A 17663-nucleotide genomic window follows, 5' to 3' on the forward strand; every position below is an offset into this window, starting at 1 on the left:
GAAGGTACCAAGTTCATCTGTAGAAACAATAGTATGCAAGTATAAACACCATGGGACCACGCAGCCGTCAAATCGCTCAGGAAGGAGATGCATTCTGTCTCCTAGAGATGAACGTACTTTGGTGCGAAAAGTGCAAATCATTCCCAGAACAACAGCAAAGGACCTTGTGAAGATGCCGGAGGAAACGGTACAAAAGTATTTTTATCCACTGTAAAACAAGTTCTATATCGACAAACTGAAAGGCCGCTCAGCAAGGAAGAAGCCACTGTTCCAAAAGCACCATAAAAAAGCCAGACTATGGTTTGCAACTGCACATGGGGACAAAGATCGTACTTTTTGGAGAAATGTCTTCTGGTATGATGAAACAAAAATATAACTGTTTGGCCATCGTTATGTTTGAAGGAAAAAGGGGGAGGCTTGCAAGAAGAACACCATCCCAACCGTGAAGCACGGGGGTGGCAGCATCATGTTGTCGGGGTGCTTTGCTGCAGGAGGGACTGGTGCACTTCACAAAATAAATGGCATCATGAGGATGGAAAATGATGTGGAAATATTGAAGCAACATCTTAAGACATCAGTCAGGAAGTCAAAGCTTGGTCGCAAATGGGTCTTCCAAATGGTCAATGACCCCAAGCATACTTCCAAAGTTGTGGCAAAATGGCTTAAGGACCACAAAGTCAAGGTATTGGAGTGGCCATCACAAAGCCCTGACCTCAATCCCATAGAACATTTGTGGGCAGGACTGAAAAAGTGTGTGCGAGCAAGGAGGCCTACAAACCTGACTCATTTACAACAGCTCTGTCAGGAGAAAAGGGCCAAAATTCACCCAACGTATTGTGGGAAGCTTGTGGAAGGCTACCTGAAATGTTTGACCCAAATTAAACAATTTAAAGGCAATGCTACCAAATACTAATTGAGTGTATATAAACTTCTGACCCACTGGGACGGTGATGAAAGAAATAAAAGCTGAAATAAATAATTCTCTCTACTATTATTCTGACATTTCACATTCTTAAAATAAATTGGTGAGCCTAACTGACCCGAGACAGGGAATTTTTACCGGGATTAAATGTCAGGAATGGTGAAACTGAGTTTAAATGTATTTGGCTAAGGTGTATGTAAACTTCCGACTTCAACTGTGCATACGGTCACTGTGGGGACCACAGTGTACTACTCAATGCCATTGGAGTAATACCGGAACATATTCCAGTCTGTGCTAGCAAAACAGTCCTGTAGCGTGGCATCTGCTTCTTCTGACTACTTTTTTTTTTTTTATTGATCTAGTCACTGTTGCTTCCTGCTCTGATTTTTTTTCTTGTAAGCAGGAATCAAGAGGATAGAATTATGGTCAGATTTGCCAATTGGAGGGCAAGGGAGAGCTTTGTTTGCATCTCTGTGTGTGGAGTAAATGGGGTCCAGAGTTTTTTTCCCCTCTGGTTGCACATTTAACACGTTGATAGAAATTTGGTAAAACAGATTTAAGTTTCCCTGCGTTAAAGTCCCCGGCTACTAGGAGAAACACCTCTGGGTGAGCGTTTTCTTGTTTGCTTATGGCGGAATACAGGTATGTGAACAGCTTTGAAAAATACAGAAACTCTCTAGGTGGATAGTGTGGTCTACAGCTTATCATGAGATACTCTACCTCGGCGAGCAATAGCTTGAGACTTCCTTAGATATAGTGCACCAGCAGTTATTTACAAAAATACATATTCCGCCTCCCCTTGTCTTACCAGACGCTGCTGTTCCGTCCTGCCGATACAGCGTATAAACAGCCAACTGTATGTTGATAGTGTCGTAGTTCAGTCATGACTCCGTGAAGCATAAGATGTTACCGTTTTTGAATGTCCAGTTGGTAGTTTAATCTTTTGCGTAGGTCATCGATTTTATTCTCCAAAAACTGCACATTTGCTAGCGGAATGGAATGAAGTTGGGGTTTATTTGATCACCTGCGAATTCTCAGAAGGCAGCCCGCCCTCTGGCCCCTTTTTTTCAGACCTCTTCACAGAAATCACAGGGATCTGGGCCTGTTCCCAAGAAAGCAGTATATTATTTGTGTCGGGCTCGTTAGACACGTTAAAGGGAAAAAAGGATTCTGCCAGTCCGTGGTGATTAATCACAGTCCTGACGTTATGTTCAGTCATAAGAGACGGTAGCGGCAACATTATGTCCAAAATAAGTAAATGAGTTTAAAAAAAAGCTAATAAACAAACAAACATTGGTTGGGGACATGTAAAACGTCAGCCTTCTTCTCCAGCGTCATTGTTACGTATACGTGTGTGAACATGTGTTTGTATACAGTATGTGTGTGTATCAGCAAGAGTGTCTTTGTGCGTCTGTACAAGTGTTTACTCTGTGTATGTGCATGTGTCAGGGACAGTGAGATTCCCCCCCCACTATCATTAGCACCACTGCATTCCCAGGTCACTGGCCAAAGCCTCAGCTGTAGAACACCACACAGGCTCCACTGGGATTGGCTGGGCCGAAGCAGGTGCTGAGCTGAGCAGAAACATGACAGAGTGTAATTAATTAGGCTCCCACGGGAATGAAGGAACACCATCAGCCCAGGTCACGCACCTGGGCAATGATGATGATCAGGAGGAGTTTGAGTTGGCTTTGTTGCTTTGTTTCGCTACATTAATGTTTAGCTACATTTGCACTTCTTTGAGTTAAGAGGGAAAAGTTTTAGTCTCTATGGAGTTGTGGTGTCCATTTTTGTTCAGTGGTGAGAGAGAAAATAAAGACAGAATACGATTAGTCAACTCAACTTGATCTAATGAGATTATAGAAAGCTAACATGGAATTGTTTTAAGATTGTCTTACCAAGGATTTTTAGTACCCCTTTAGGTATCAAAGAAAATAGAAAAAAAAATATTTGATTAAACATTGAATTTGCCTTACTGCGATTAGCCCATAAAAACACATTGAATAACAGATCTGGAAAAACACAGTCAAAAAAAATCTACAGGAAGTTTGTTTTGAAGTGTCTGTCCTATATTTGAGGGATTATAAAAAAGATTAGGAAATCATTTTTTATAAAGATTTCACCCATTTTAATTTTTTTTAGGCACTAAACTACTTCCATATACAGTATACTTCAATTCATTTTTTTTTAACTGGTAGTGGGCAAGTCTTGTGAGGCATGTGGACATCCTAGAGTAAAACAACTGACATGTATGTGTTCGTGAGAGTCATTAGTGTGTAGCCCATACTGTTTGGATTCCACAGACAGAAGTTGTCAGATCGGCGGTACCGACTTCATACGAATGCGGAAGGTCGTAATCAGTGGATGGGGTGGACAGACACACAGCCCACGCAAAAACCCCCCCAGATATTTCTGGGTTAAACAGACGGAATTTTATGTGGATTCTTTTATTGTGCTAATTAGATTTCAGCGGGGCCTGGACATCGACTCTTGAGGGGTAACTTGTCTTTTTCAAGTTGACACAACTAGAGTATTTTACAGTAGATTTTGATACAGAGAGTAGTAGATGATGAGGACTAGAAAGAGCCCAGTGCAGAGTTATGGATGTTACTAATGGTGTCATAGCCATGGGGAAGATGTTTTGAGTAGAGGGTGCTGAGTATGGGGTTTGAAAAAAAGAGCCTTTATAAAAAGTGCTTACAGGCTACCAATAAAATACAGTTACTAATGTGATGAGTAGTCTAAGCATAGGATAAGATTCACTCTTCAAAATATATGGTACCCCTTACGGTTCTATCAGAACCCGCTGTGGGGTTTGTAGGGTTCCTACTGGACATAGAACCTTTAGGAGTGCCATATTAAGCAAGCAAAATAACCATTTTCTGGTTCTATCCAGAACCTTATAATACTTCACCAGAGAGCATGACTTAGCCGAGAATCATTAGCTTATTTTAACGCTGTGGATTGTTTCAAATCACATGTGTGTAGGCCTATATGCCTAGTTTGGAAGCCCACAATTTGAGCAGTGGCAATAGGTCCACCTGATTATTGAGAAGCCCACAATTTGAGCAGTGGCAATAGGCCCACCTGATTTATTGAGAAGCCCACAATTTGAGCAGTGGCAATAGGCCCACCTGATTATTGAGAAGCCCACAATTTGAGCAGTGGCAATAGGTCCACCTGATTTATTGAGAAGCCCACAATTTGAGCAGTGGCAATAGGTCCACCTGATTTATTGAGAAGCCCACAATTTGAGCAGTGGCAATAGGTCCACCTGATTTATTGAAGCCCACAATTTGAGCAGTGGCAATAGGTCCACCTGATTTATTGAAGCCCACAATTTGAGCAGTGACAATAGGCCCACCTGATTTATTGAGAAGCCCACAATTTGAGCAGTGGCAATAGGTCCACCTGATTTATTGAGAAGCCCACAATTTGAGCAGTGGCAATAGGTCCACCTGATTTATTGAGAAGCCCACAATTTGAGCAGTGGCAATAGGTCCACCTGATTTATTGAGAAGCCCACAATTTGAGCAGTGGCAATAGGTCAACCTGATTTATTGAGAAGCCCACAATTTGAGCAGTGGCAATAGGTCCACCTGATTTATTGAGAAGCCCACAATTTGAGCAGTGGCAATAGGTCCACCTGATTTATTGAGAAGCCCACAATTTGAGCAGTGGCAATAGGTCCACCTGATTTATTGAGAAGCCCACAATTTGAGCAGTGGCAATAGGTCCACCTGATTTATTGAGAAGCCCACAATTTGAGCAGTGGCAATAGGTCCACCTGATTTATTGAGAAGCCCACAATTTGAGCAGTGGCAATAGGTCCACCTGATTTATTGAGAAGCCCACAATTTGAGCAGTGGCAATAGGTCCACCTGATTTATTGAGAAGCCCACAATTTGAGCAGTGGCAATAGGTCCACCTGATTTATTGAGAAGCCCACAATTTGAGCAGTGGCAATAGGTCAACCTGATTTATTGAGAAGCCCACAATTTGAGCAGTGGCAATAGGTCCACCTGATTTATTGAGAAGCCCACAATTTGAGCAGTGGCAATAGGTCCACCTGATTATTGAGAAGCCCACAATTTGAGCAGTGGCAATAGGTCCACCTGATTTATTGAGAAGCCCACAATTTGAGCAGTGGCAATAGGTCCACCTGATTATTGAGAAGCCCACAATTTGAGCAGTGGCAATAGGTCCACCTGATTTATTGAGAAGCCCACAATTTGAGCAGTGGCAATAGGTCCACCTGATTATTGAGAAGCCCACAATTTGAGCAGTGGCAATAGGTCCACCTGATTTATTGAGAAGCCCACAATTTGAGCAGTGGCAATAGGTCCACCTGATTATTGAGATACGGTTGTCAGTGAAAAGCAATGCATCTAAAATATGCGTGAAGATACTGTGTCGTGAGTATAATTTAAAATGTTAAGAAAAGAAGAAGAGGAAGGGTGTGTTGCGAAGATGTTGGCCTACAGTAATTTACCATTCTCATTCTCAGAGTGGAAACGTTGTTTGCAGAGATCACAACCTGTTACACTTCTGAAAAAAAACTTGTTTTATTTCGTACTGTAATTTACGATTTTTGTCAATTATTTTTCATTGTATTTTGCTTGGCGCTCTCCATGTGAGCAATGAGCATATGTCTGGTTTCACTGTCCTTTTAATGTTGACAGAGCACACATATAAACTTGGGATGGCAGGTAGCCTAGTGGTTAGTGTTGTGCCTGTAACTGAAATATTGCAAGATCAAATCCCTTAGCTGACAAGGTAAAAATCTGTTGTTCTGCCCCTGAACAAGGCAATTAACTCCCTGTTCCTTGGCCATCATTGTAAATAAGAATTTGCTCTTAACTGACTTGCCTAATAAAATAAATTAAGTAGGCTAACTAGCCTGCTGTGTACAAATGTAGGATAATACCCATTTGGTGATGTCTGATTTCTGACTGTCTTAACTCATCACCACTAATAAGCTTAGCATCTCAGTAATTTTCCTTCAACTTACACAGTATGTCAACAAAATCAGTAAAATATATACAGTTGAAGTCGGAAGTTTACATACACTTAGGTTGGAGTCATTAAAACTTGTTTTTTTCAACCTCTCCACAAATTTCTTGTTAACAAACTATAGTTTTTGCAAGTCGGTTAGGACATCTACTTTGCATGACACAAGTCATTTTCCAACAATTGTTTAGACATATTATTTCGTTTATAATTCACTGTAACACAATTCCAGTTGGTCAGAAGTTTACAAACAATAAGTTGTCTGTGCCTTTAAACAGCTTGGAAAATTCCAGAAAATGATGTCATGGCTTTAGAAGCTTCTGATAAATGATGTCAATTGGAGATGTACCTGTGGATGTATTCAAGGCCTACCTTCAAACTCAGTGCCTCTCTGCTTGACATCATGGGAAAATCAAAAGAAATCAGCCAAGACTTCTGAAAAAAAATTGTAGACCTCCACAAGTCTGGTTCATCCTTGGGAGCAATTTCCAAATGCCTGAAGGTACCACGTTCATCTGTACAAACAATAGTACCCAAGTTTAAACACCATGGAACCACACTGCCGTCATACCGCTCAGGAAGGAGACGCGCTCTGTCTCCTAGAGATGAACGTACTGTGGTGTAAAAAGTGCAAATCAATCCCAGAACAACAGCAAAGGACCTTGTGAAGATGCTGGAGGGAAGAGGTACAAAAGTATCTATATCCACAGTAAAACAAGTCCTATATCGACATAACCTGAAAGGCCACTAGGCAAGAAAGAAGCCACTGCTACATAACCGCCATAAATAAATGCCAGACTACGGTTTGCAACTGCACATGGGGACAAAGATCGTACTTTTTGGAGAAATGTCTTCTGGTCTGAAACAAATAGAACTGTTTGGCCATAATGACCATCGTTATGTTTGGAGGAAAAAAATTAAGAACACCATCCCAACCGTGAAGCACGGGGGTGGCAGCATCATGTTGTGAGGGTGCTTTGCTGCAGGAGGGACTGGTGCACTTCACAAAATAGATGGCATCATGAGGTTGGGAAATGATGTGGATATATTGAAGCAATATCTCAAGACATCAGTCAGGAAGTTAAAGCTTGGTCTCAAATGGGTCTTCCAAATGGACAATGACCCCAAGCATACTTCCAAAGTTGTGGCAAAATGGCTTAAGGACCACAAAGTCAAGGTATTAGTGGCCATCACAAAGCCCTGACCTAAATCCTATAGAAAATTTGTTGACAGGACTGAAAAAGCTTGTGCGAACAAGGAGGCCTACAAACCTGACTCATTTACACCAGCTCTGTCAGGAGAAAAGGGCTAAAATTCACCCAACTTATTGGGAAGCTTGTGGAAGGCTACCTGAAACGTTTGACCCAAGTTAAACAATTTAAAGGCAATGCTACCAAATACTAATTGAGTGTATGTAAACTTCTGACCCACTGGGACTATGATGTAAGAAATAAAAACTGAAATAAATCATTCTGTCTACTATTATTCTGACATTTCACATTCTTAAAATAGAGTGGTGATCCTAACTGACCCGAGACAGGGAATTGTTACTAGGATTAAATGTCAGGAATTGTGAAAAACTGAGTTTAAATGCATTTGGCTAAGGTGTATGTAAACTTCCGACTTGTGAATGATAATAGTACCTTACAAACCATGTTTCCATACACAGTTTTTATGTGTGAAAAATCATACCGTATAAAATTATACCTTTTTTTTGCCTGCGCTACAGACGGTTATATCAGTCACCTAATACAGGACTAGTAGTAGTAGTAATAATAATAATAATAATAATCCAACCTCCAATGTTATATTTTGTAATATTTTATTGTTATTCAGCTTTTCCAAGGGGTGCTATAGCACTCTCAGCACCCCTTCGTCCCGCGGCTATGGCTACAGATGAAATAACTTCACAGGGTGGTGAAAGTGCATCTTAATGCTCCCTTCCAATAAATATCAAGGCTCTGATTCTGGTGACATGATGAACGGTGATTGACTGCCATTTGACAAATACAAATATTATTTGCATTATTCTTATTCATAATAATCTTATCCATAATAACAATTATCCATAATAATCTCATTATGTAGACAAGCCTACCTGCACTGTATCTGTGAGCTGTTGGCTAGAGTACACATGCCAAGACCACAGTAGGCACAGTTTTTGTGAAAAAAACTATTTGTAGAATTGAAAATGTGATGGAAACACATTGAAGTACATTTTGTGTATGCTACGTCTGTCACCTATTGGATGGAACCCTAGCTACAGTATTTGAAAGATCTTTCCAATGATATTCACCGGGCCTCAGTGTGAAAGTGCAAAATGTCATGCTCTGAGGATCCCATATACAGTATCCTAGGGAAACATGCTATAATACCTGAACACTTTGTTGTTTGTGTCGAACTGCTTTGCTTTATCTTGGCCAGGTCGCAATTGTAAATGAGAACTTGTTCTCAACTTGCCTACCTGGTTAAATAAAGGTTAAATAAATAAATAAATAAATAAATAAATGATTCACTGTAGAGATGGTGCCAGGTTTCCTCCAGATGTGACACTTGGCATTCAGGCCAAAGAGTTCAATCTTGGTTTCATCAGACCAGAGAATCTTGTTTCTCATGGTCTGAGAGTCTTCCAGGTGCCTTTTAGCAAACTCCAAGCGGGCTGTCATGTGCCTTTTTACTGAGTAGTGGCTTCCGTCTGGCCACTCTACCATCAAGGCCTGATGTATGGAGTGCTGCAGAGATGCTTGTTCTTCTCCCATCTCTACAGGGGAACTCTGTAGAGTTCCCATGTAGTCACTCCGATAGTCACTCTGTCTATCGGGTTCTTGATCACCACCCTGACCAAGGCCCTTCTCCCCCGATTGCTCAGGACAGCTCTAGGAAGAGTCTTGGTGGTTCCAATCAAGTTGTAGAAACATCTCAAGGATGATCAATGGAAACAGGATGCACCTGAGCTCAATTTCGAGTCTCATAGCAAAGGGTCTGAATATTTATGTAAATAAGGAATTTCTGTTTTTCTTTGTCATTGTGGGGCATTGTGTGTATATTGATGAGACCATTTTTTTTATTTAATCCATTTTGGAATAAGGCTGTAAAGTAACAAAATGTGGAAACAGTGAAGGGTTCTGAATACTTTCCGAAAGCAATGTAAATACAACAGGTGTGTATGTGAGAGAGAAAGATAACAAGAGGGGTGTTGTGATTAAGATTGGGCCTATTATAAATGAACATAAATGTACAGCTAAAGCACTAACCTCGATCCAGCACCAGTGGGTGGAAAGCACCACTCGCTGGGCCATGCCCAGCACTGTGTTGCTTTCTAGGCTAGTGGGCTAGTACACCTACATGTTTGACATGAGCAGGCCTGCAAGCCAAGGGCGAGAGAATACCATGTTCCTTATTTTATATTATTCCCATTCCCTTTTCGTCAAGTTTAGAATTGTAAACTAATAGAAAATAGAAGTGGGAATCTATTGCAAGGACTGCTCCAGATCACTTGATATCCACCACAAGGGAGAGAGTGAGTGAGAGGAGAGGGACAGAGATTGAGAGAGAAAGAGACCCGACTTAACTCAAACTAAACTGTCTATCGTATAACAGAGCCTGTCTGACTCCAAACCCCTACAGCTGCATAGATTTATTTTATTTATTTATTTTACCTTTATTTAACTAGGCAAGTCAGTTAAGAACAAATTCTTATTTTCAATGACGGCCTAGGAACAGTGGGTTAACTGCCTGTTCAGGGGCAGAACGACAGATTTGTACCTTGTCAGCTCGGGGGTTTGAACTTCCGGTTACTAGTCCAACGCTCTAACCACACGGCTACCCTGAGCGCAACGCTTAAAAAACAGAGTTGAGAGCACTCCATGCAGAATGGGGTCCATATATACTAAACAAAAATAAAAACCAAACAGGTTTCATGAGCTGAAAAAAAAGATCCCAGAAATGTTCCATATGAACAGAAAGCTTTTTTCTCTCAAATGTTGTGCACAAATTTGTTTACATCCATGTTAATGAGCAATTCTCGTTTGCCAAGATAATCCATCCAGCTGACAGGTGTGGCATATCAAGAAGCTGATTAAACAACATGATCATTAGACAGGTGCACCTTGTACTGGGGACAATAAAAGCCCACTCTAAAATGTGCACAACACAATGCCACAGATGTATCAAGTTTTGAGGGACCGAGCAATTGGCGTGCTGACTGCAGGCATGTCCACCAGTTGTTGCTAGAGAATTTTATGTTAGTTTCTCTGCCATAACCCGCCTCCAACATCGTTTTAGAGAATTTGTCAGTACGTTCAACCAGCCTCACAACCTCAGGCCACGTGTAACTGAACCTGCCCAGGACCTTCACATCCGGCTTCTTCACCTGCGTGATTGTATGACACGACACTTGGATAGCTGATGAAACAGGAGTATTTCTGTCTGTAATAAAGCCTTTTTGTGGGGAACTCATTCTGATTGGCTGGGCCTGACCCCCCCAGTCATGTGTAAGGGCTATTTTACCAAGAAGGATAGTGATGGAGTGCCGCATCAGATGACCTGGCCTCCACAATCACCCAACCTCAACCCAATTGAGATGGTTTGGGATGAGTTGGACCGCAGAGTGAAGGAAAAGCAGCCAACATGTGCTAAGCATATGTGGTAACTCCTTCAAAACTGTTGGAAAAGCATTCCAGGTGAAGCTGGTTGAGAGAATGCCAGAGTGTGCAAAGCTGTCATCAAGGCAAAGGGTGGCAACTTTTTAATAATCTCAAATATAAAATACATTTTGATTTTGGTTACTACATGATTCCATATGTGTACATTTTGATTTTGGTTACTACATGATTCCATATGTGTTATTTCATAGTTTTGATGTCTTCACTATTATTCTATAATGTAGAAAATAGTAAAAATAAAGAGAAACCCTTGAATGAGTAGATGTGTTCAAACTTTTGACTGGTACTGTGTATAAAAAGGTGACAAATTAGACCCTAATAACTATATGGGAATATGTGTCACCAGTAACATGGCGAAACTTTTCTGCTCTATTCTCAATGACCGAATACAAACATTCCTCACACAACGCTCTCTGCAAAAAACTCATTTTTCTTTCTACCCAAACACAGAACAACAGACCACATACACACATTACACACACTAATAAGCCAGCATGTTCATCACAACAGCAGAGGAAAAGCATTTGCATGTTTTGTTGATTTTAAGAATGGTTTTGATTCCATATGGATGGTTTATAATACAAAACCCTATGCATCAAACAAGTTTGTACATTCACAAGCTTGATGTAACCATTGCGTGCTAGGAATATGGGACCAAATTCTAAACTACTTTAATACACATATAAGTGAATTTGTCCCAACACTTTTGGTTCCCTAAAATGGGGGGACTTTGAACAAAAAGTGTTGTAATTTCTCAACGGTTCTCCCGATGTGGATGAAAATACCCTCAAATTAAAGCTGACAGTCTTTAACCTCATAGTGACTGTATCATTTCAAATGCAAAGTGCTGGAGTACAGAGCCAAAACATCATTGCTTTGCACAAAAAGGGCTTCACAGGTAAGGATATTGCTGCCAGTAAGATTGCACCTAAATCAACCATTTATCGGATCATCAAGAACTTCAAGGACAGCGGAAGGCTTGTTGTGACAACGGCTTCAGGGCGCCCAACAAAGTCCAGCAAGCGCCAGGACCGTCTCCTAAAGTTGATTCAGCTGCGGGATCAGGGCACCACCAGTACAGAGCTTGCTGAGGAATCGCAGCAGGCAGGTGTGAGTGCATCTGCACGCACAGTGAGGCGAAGACTTTTGGAGGATGGCCTGGTGTCAAGAAGGGCAGCAAAGAAGCCACTTCTCTCCAGGAAAAACATAAGGGACAGACTGATATTCTTCAAAGGGTACAGGGATTGGACTACTGAGGACTGGGGCAATGTAATTTTCTCTGAATCCCCTTTCCGATTGCTTGGGTCATCCGGAAAAAAGCTTGTCCGGAGAAGACAAGGTGAACGCTGCCATCAGTCCTGTGTCATGCCAACAGTTATGCATTGTGAGACCATTCATGTGTGCAGATTTAAGTCAAAGCTGTAAATAGGCCACTTATGAACATGCAATATTGTCTTGGTAAGCAACTCCAGTGTATATTTGACCTTGTGTTTTAGGTTATTGTTCTGCTGAAAGGTGAATTTGTCTCCCAGTGTCTGTTGGAAAGTAGACTGAACCAGGTTTTCCTCTAGGATTTTGTCTGTGATTAGCTATATTACAATTATTTTTAACACCCAAAATTCTCCCTAGTCTTTGTCGATGACAAGAATAACCATAACATGATGCAGCCACCACCATACTTGAAAATATGAAGAGTGGTACTCAGTGATATGTTGTGTTGGATTTGCCCCAAACATAACGTTTTGTATTCAGGACATAAAGTTCCTTTCTTTGCAACATTTTTTTCAGTTTTACTTTAGTGTCTTATGTTATTCTGTATAGGCCTCCTTTCACTCTGTCATTTAAGTTAGTATTGTGGAGTAACTACAATGTTGTTGATCCATCCTCAGTTTTCTCCAATCACAACGCTGTAACTGTTTTAAAGTCACCATTGGCCTCATGGTGAAATCCCTGAGCGGTTTCCTTCCACTCTGGCAACTGAGTTAGAAAGGAAGCCTGTATCTTTGTAGTGACTGGGTTTATTGATACACCATCCAAAGTGTAATGAATATCTTCACCATGCTCAAATGAATATTCACTGTCTGCTTTTTTAAAACATTTTTACCCATCTACCAATAGGTGCCCTTCTTTGCAAGGCATTGGGAAAACTCCCTGGTCTTTGTGGATTAATCTTTGTTTGAAATTCACTGCTCGGCTTACAGACAACTATATGTGTGGGGTACAGAGAGGAGGTAGCCATTCAAAAATTATGTTATTATGGTATATGTTTTTTTAAACATCAAATCCATACCAAAGCATCCAGAGTTGTATAGAGTCTAGACTGTCTTTGTAGTCCTGTTGGGGTTATGTGGTGTCTAGACTGTCTTTGGAGTCCTGTTGGGGTTATATAGTTTCTAGACCAACGATGGGCAACTTTGATGGGGGTGGAGGCCACAAAAAAAACAGAACTCATCATAAGGGGTCATAGAGGCTCGTGGGTCTGCGTATCCACATCCATACGCACCCCACCTTGCGAGCAAAACATTTTACAAAACATCTGTCTCCCTCGTGACCGTGAAGAGAAATGTTTTTAGTTTTAACTTTTTTTTTTATTGGTTTGCGGGTCTACTAAAAGGGGGGCCAGTTGCCCACCCCTGATCTAGACGGTCTTTGCAGTGCAGCCGTCTGTTCAGACAGTGTCTGTGTCGTGACACAGTGTGGACGCTCTACATTCCATGACTCTGACCAGCCGACAGGTCACAGTGTCTTCGCTGCCGGATGGTGTCTCGTCTATTGTGTCTCTGCCAGTTCTTTTTAGAATTAATCAACACTTTGGACACTCTCCCTCGTCTTCGCCCACATTACAACGCCCTGCCAATACCGTGCCTTACTCAAGCTCCTTCATCTCTTCCCCTTCCTTCCTTCCCACATGAAAAAATAGTACAGTATATTTAAGCAATAAGGCACGAGGGGGTGTGGTGTATATGGCCAATATACCACGGCTAAGGGCTGTTCTTAGCCCGACACAACGCCGAGTGCCTGGATACAGCCATTAGCCGAGGTATATTGGCCATATACCACAAACCCTGAGGTGCCTTATTGCTATTATAAACTGTTTACCAATGTAATTAGAGCAGTAAAAATAAATGTTTTGTCTATACCCATGGTATACGGTCTGATATAACACGGCTGTAAGTCAATCCGCATTCAGGCCTCGAACCACCCAGTTTATGATATGGAATAAATTAACAGTTAACTATAGTATAAAATAAGACTGTAGTATATACTATAGTAATTAAAGGAGTGGTTTTGACGATTGTAGTATACTGATTTACTCTAGTGTTTTTAATAAAATATATAATTGTTTAATTTCACCTTTTATTTAACCAGGTAAGCTATTTGAGAACAAGTTCTCATTTGCAACTGCGACATGGCCAAGATAGAGCATAGCAGTTCGACACATACAACAACACAGAGTTACACATGGAAATAACAAACATACAGTCAATAATACAGTAGAAAAAAAAGACAAAAATCTATATAAAATGAGTGTAAATAAGGTCAAATAAGGGAGTTAAGGCAATAAATAGGCCATGGTGGTGAAGTAATTACAATATGGCAGTTAAACACTGGAATGGTAGATGTGCAAAATATGGATGTGCAAGTAGAGATACTGTGGTGCAAAAGGAGCAAAATATATGAATACAGTATGGGAATGAGGTAGATAGATGGGCTGTATACAGATGGGCTATGAACAGGTGCAGTGATCTGTGAGCTGCTCTGACAGCTGGTAATTAAAGCTAGTGAAGGAGATGGGAATCTCCAGCTTCAGTGAGTTTTGCAGTTCGTTCCAGTCAGTGGAAGCAAAGAACTGGAACGAAAGGCGACCAAAGAAGGAATTGGCTTTGGGGGTGACCAGTGAGATATACTTGCTGGAGCGTGTGCTACGAGTGGGTGCTGCTATGGTGACCAGCGAGCTGAGATAGGGCGGGGCTTTACCTAGCAGAGACTTGTAGATAACCTGTAGCCAGTGGGTTTGGCGACGTATGAAGCGAGGGCCAGCCAACGAGAGCGTACAGGTCGCAGTGGTGGGTAGTATATGGGGCTTTGGTGACAACGGATGTCACTGTGATAGACTACATTCAGTTTGCTGAGTAGAGTGTTTGGAGGCTATTTTATAAATGACATCGCCGAAGTAAAGGATCGGTAGGATGGTCAGTTTTACGAGGGTATGTTTGGCAGCATGAGTGAAGGAAGCTTTGTTGCGAAATAGGAAGCCGATTCTAGATTTAATTTTTGATTGGAGATGCTTAATGTGAGTCTGGAAGGAGAGTTTACAGTCTAGCCAGACACTTAGGTATTTGTAGTTATCTAAGTATTCTAAGTCAGAGCCGTCCAGCGTAGTGATGCTGGATGGGCGGACAGGTGCGGGCAATGATCGGTTGAGTAGCATCCATTTCGTTTTATTTGCGTTTAAGAGCAGTTGGAGGCCACGGAAGGGGAGTTGTATGGCATTGAAGCTCGTCTGGAGGTTAGTTAACACAGTGTCCAAAGAATGGCCAGAAGTATACAGAATGGTGTCGTCTGCGTAGAGGTGGATTAGAGAATCACCAGCATCAAGAGCGACATCATTGATGTATACAGAGAAGAGAGTCGGCCCGAGAATTGAACCCTGTGGCACCCCCATAGAAACTGCCAGAGGTCCAGACAACAGGCCCTCCGATTTGACACACTGAGCTCTATCAGAGAAGTAGTTGGTGAACCAGGCGAGGCAATCATTTGAGAAACCAAGGCTGTCGAGTCTGCCAATAAGAATGTGGTGATAGACAAAGTGGAAAGCATGGCCAGCCGTAGAGAAATGCTTATTGAAATTCTCAATTATAGTGGATTTGTCAGTTGTAACAGTGTTTCCTAGCCTCAGAGCAGTGGGTAGCTGGCATGAGGTGCTCTTATTCTCCATGGACTTTACAGTGTCCCAGAACTTTTGAGTTTGTACTGCAGGATGCAAATTTCTGTTTAAAAAAAGCTTGCCTTAGCTTTCCTAACTTCCCTGAAAAGTTGCATATCAAGGGGGCTATTCGATGCTAATGCAGGATGTTTTTGTGCTGGTCAAGGGCAGACAGGTCTGGAGTGAAACAAGGTCTATATCTGTTCCTGGTTCTACATTTTTTTTGAATGGGGCATGCCTATTTTCAAGATGGTGAGAGAGGCACTTTTAAAGAATAACCAGGCATCCTCTACTGTCGGGATGAGGTCAATGTCATTCCAGGATACCCCGGCCAGGTCGATTAGAAAGGCCTGCTCGGCAGAAGTGTTTTAGGGAGCGTTTGACAGTGATGAGGGGTGGTCGTTTGCTCCCAGACCCATTACGGATGGATGCAGGCAGTGATCGCTGAGATCTTGGTTGAAAACAGCAGAGGTGTATTTGGGGGGTGAGTTAGTTAGGATGATATCTATGAGGGTGCCCGTGTTTACGGATTTGGGGTTGTATCTGGTAGGTTCATTGATAAATTGTGTGAGATTGAGGGCATCAAGCTTAGATTGTAGGATGGCCGGGGTGTTCAGCATGTCCCAGTTTAGGTCACCTAGCAGCGTGAGCTCAGAAGATAGATGGGGGGGGGGGGGGGCAATCAAATCACATATGGTGTCGAGGGCACAGCTGGGGGCAGAGGGTGGTCTATAGCCAGCGGCAACAGTGAGAGACTTGTTTCTGGAAAGGTACATTTTTAGAAGTAGAAGCTTAAATTGTTTGGGTACAGACCTGGATAGTAAGACAGAACTCTGCAGGTTATCTTTGCAGTAAATTGCAACACCGCCCCCTTTGGCAGTTCTATCTTGTCGGAAATGTTATAGTTAGGAATGGAAATTTCAAGGTTTTTGGTGATCTTCCTAAGCCAGGATTCAGACACGGCTAGGACATCCGGATTGGTGCAGTGTGCTAGGGCAGTGAATAAAACAAACTTAGGGAGGAGGCTTCTAATGTTAACATGCATGAAACCAATGCTTTTACGGTTGCAGAAGTCAACAAATGAGAGAGCCTGGGGGATGGGAGTGGAGGTAGACACTGCAGGGCCTGGATTAACCTCTACATCACCAGAGAAGGAGTAGGATAAGGGTAAGGCTAAAGGCTAACAGAACTGGACGCCTAGTACGTTCAGAACAGAGTAAAAGGAGCAGATTTCTTGGCACGGTAGAATATATTCATGGCATAATGTACAGACAAATAATAGTAGGATGTGAATACAGTGGGGGTAGACCTGTGCATATAGTGATAATGAAAGAGATATTGCCTCTAGAAATAGCATTTAAACCAGGTGATGTCACTGCGTGTGTGGGAGGTGGAACTAAATTGTTAGCTGAAGCGTGTTGAGCAGTGCTAGAGGCTCTACGGTGAAATAAAACAATAGTTACAAACCAATCGACACGGCATGGTGACGTTAGGGAAAGGCATGCGTAGCCGGGTGATCATACAAGTCCAGTGCGTGGCTTCAGGCAGCTAGCGGCACGGGGCTAGCAGGCTAACAGAAAGTGGCTGAAGAAATATGTCCCGAAGGTCCTCTTAAGCCAGCAGTCCAATGTGCTTTAGATAGCTAGCAGGCCACAGATTAGTGGCTGTGCGTTCAGGGGTCGTTAGCTGCTATAATTCCAGGTGGAAAAAAAACACACAAAAATATCATAATAAAAATGTTTAAAAAATAAATAAAAATAGGTTCGGAGCTTGCGGTAGGAATCCGGAGATATTGAGAAGAATAAGTCCGACTAGCTCTGGTTTGAGTCACGCTGTACAGACTGGCGAGAGTTGTCCGGGATAAAGGTAGCTGATGACCGCTAGCAAAGGATAGCTGACTGCTAGCTAGTGGCTTCGGAATGTATTCGATGGGCCTCGTAAGCCAACAATCTGTTGTGCTCTAGACAGCTAGCATTCAGGGGACGTTAGGTCCGGTATGCTCTGGTTGAATCGCGTTGTACAAACTGGCGAGTGCTTTCCGAGCTGGAGGTTAGCTGATGACCGTTAGCTGATGACCGTTAGCTGGCTAGTTTATGTTGGAGAGATTCCAGTAAGAGGCAAAGAAAAATACGTTAGAGAA

The 17663-nt window shown here is 42.1% G+C and overlaps 1 protein-coding gene across 1 annotated transcript in view; it reads right to left on the bottom strand.

The window, feature by feature from the left end:
• The window catches only part of LOC110499336 (carbohydrate sulfotransferase 8), a 98124-nt gene that overhangs the window by 19818 nt on the left and 60643 nt on the right, over positions 1-17663 (bottom strand). The window lies entirely within an intron of this gene.

Source organism: Oncorhynchus mykiss, chromosome 2 (genome assembly GCF_057628025.1).
Source record: "Oncorhynchus mykiss isolate SJ-2025 chromosome 2, ASM5762802v1, whole genome shotgun sequence".
Classification (NCBI taxonomy): domain Eukaryota; kingdom Metazoa; phylum Chordata; class Actinopteri; order Salmoniformes; family Salmonidae; genus Oncorhynchus; species Oncorhynchus mykiss.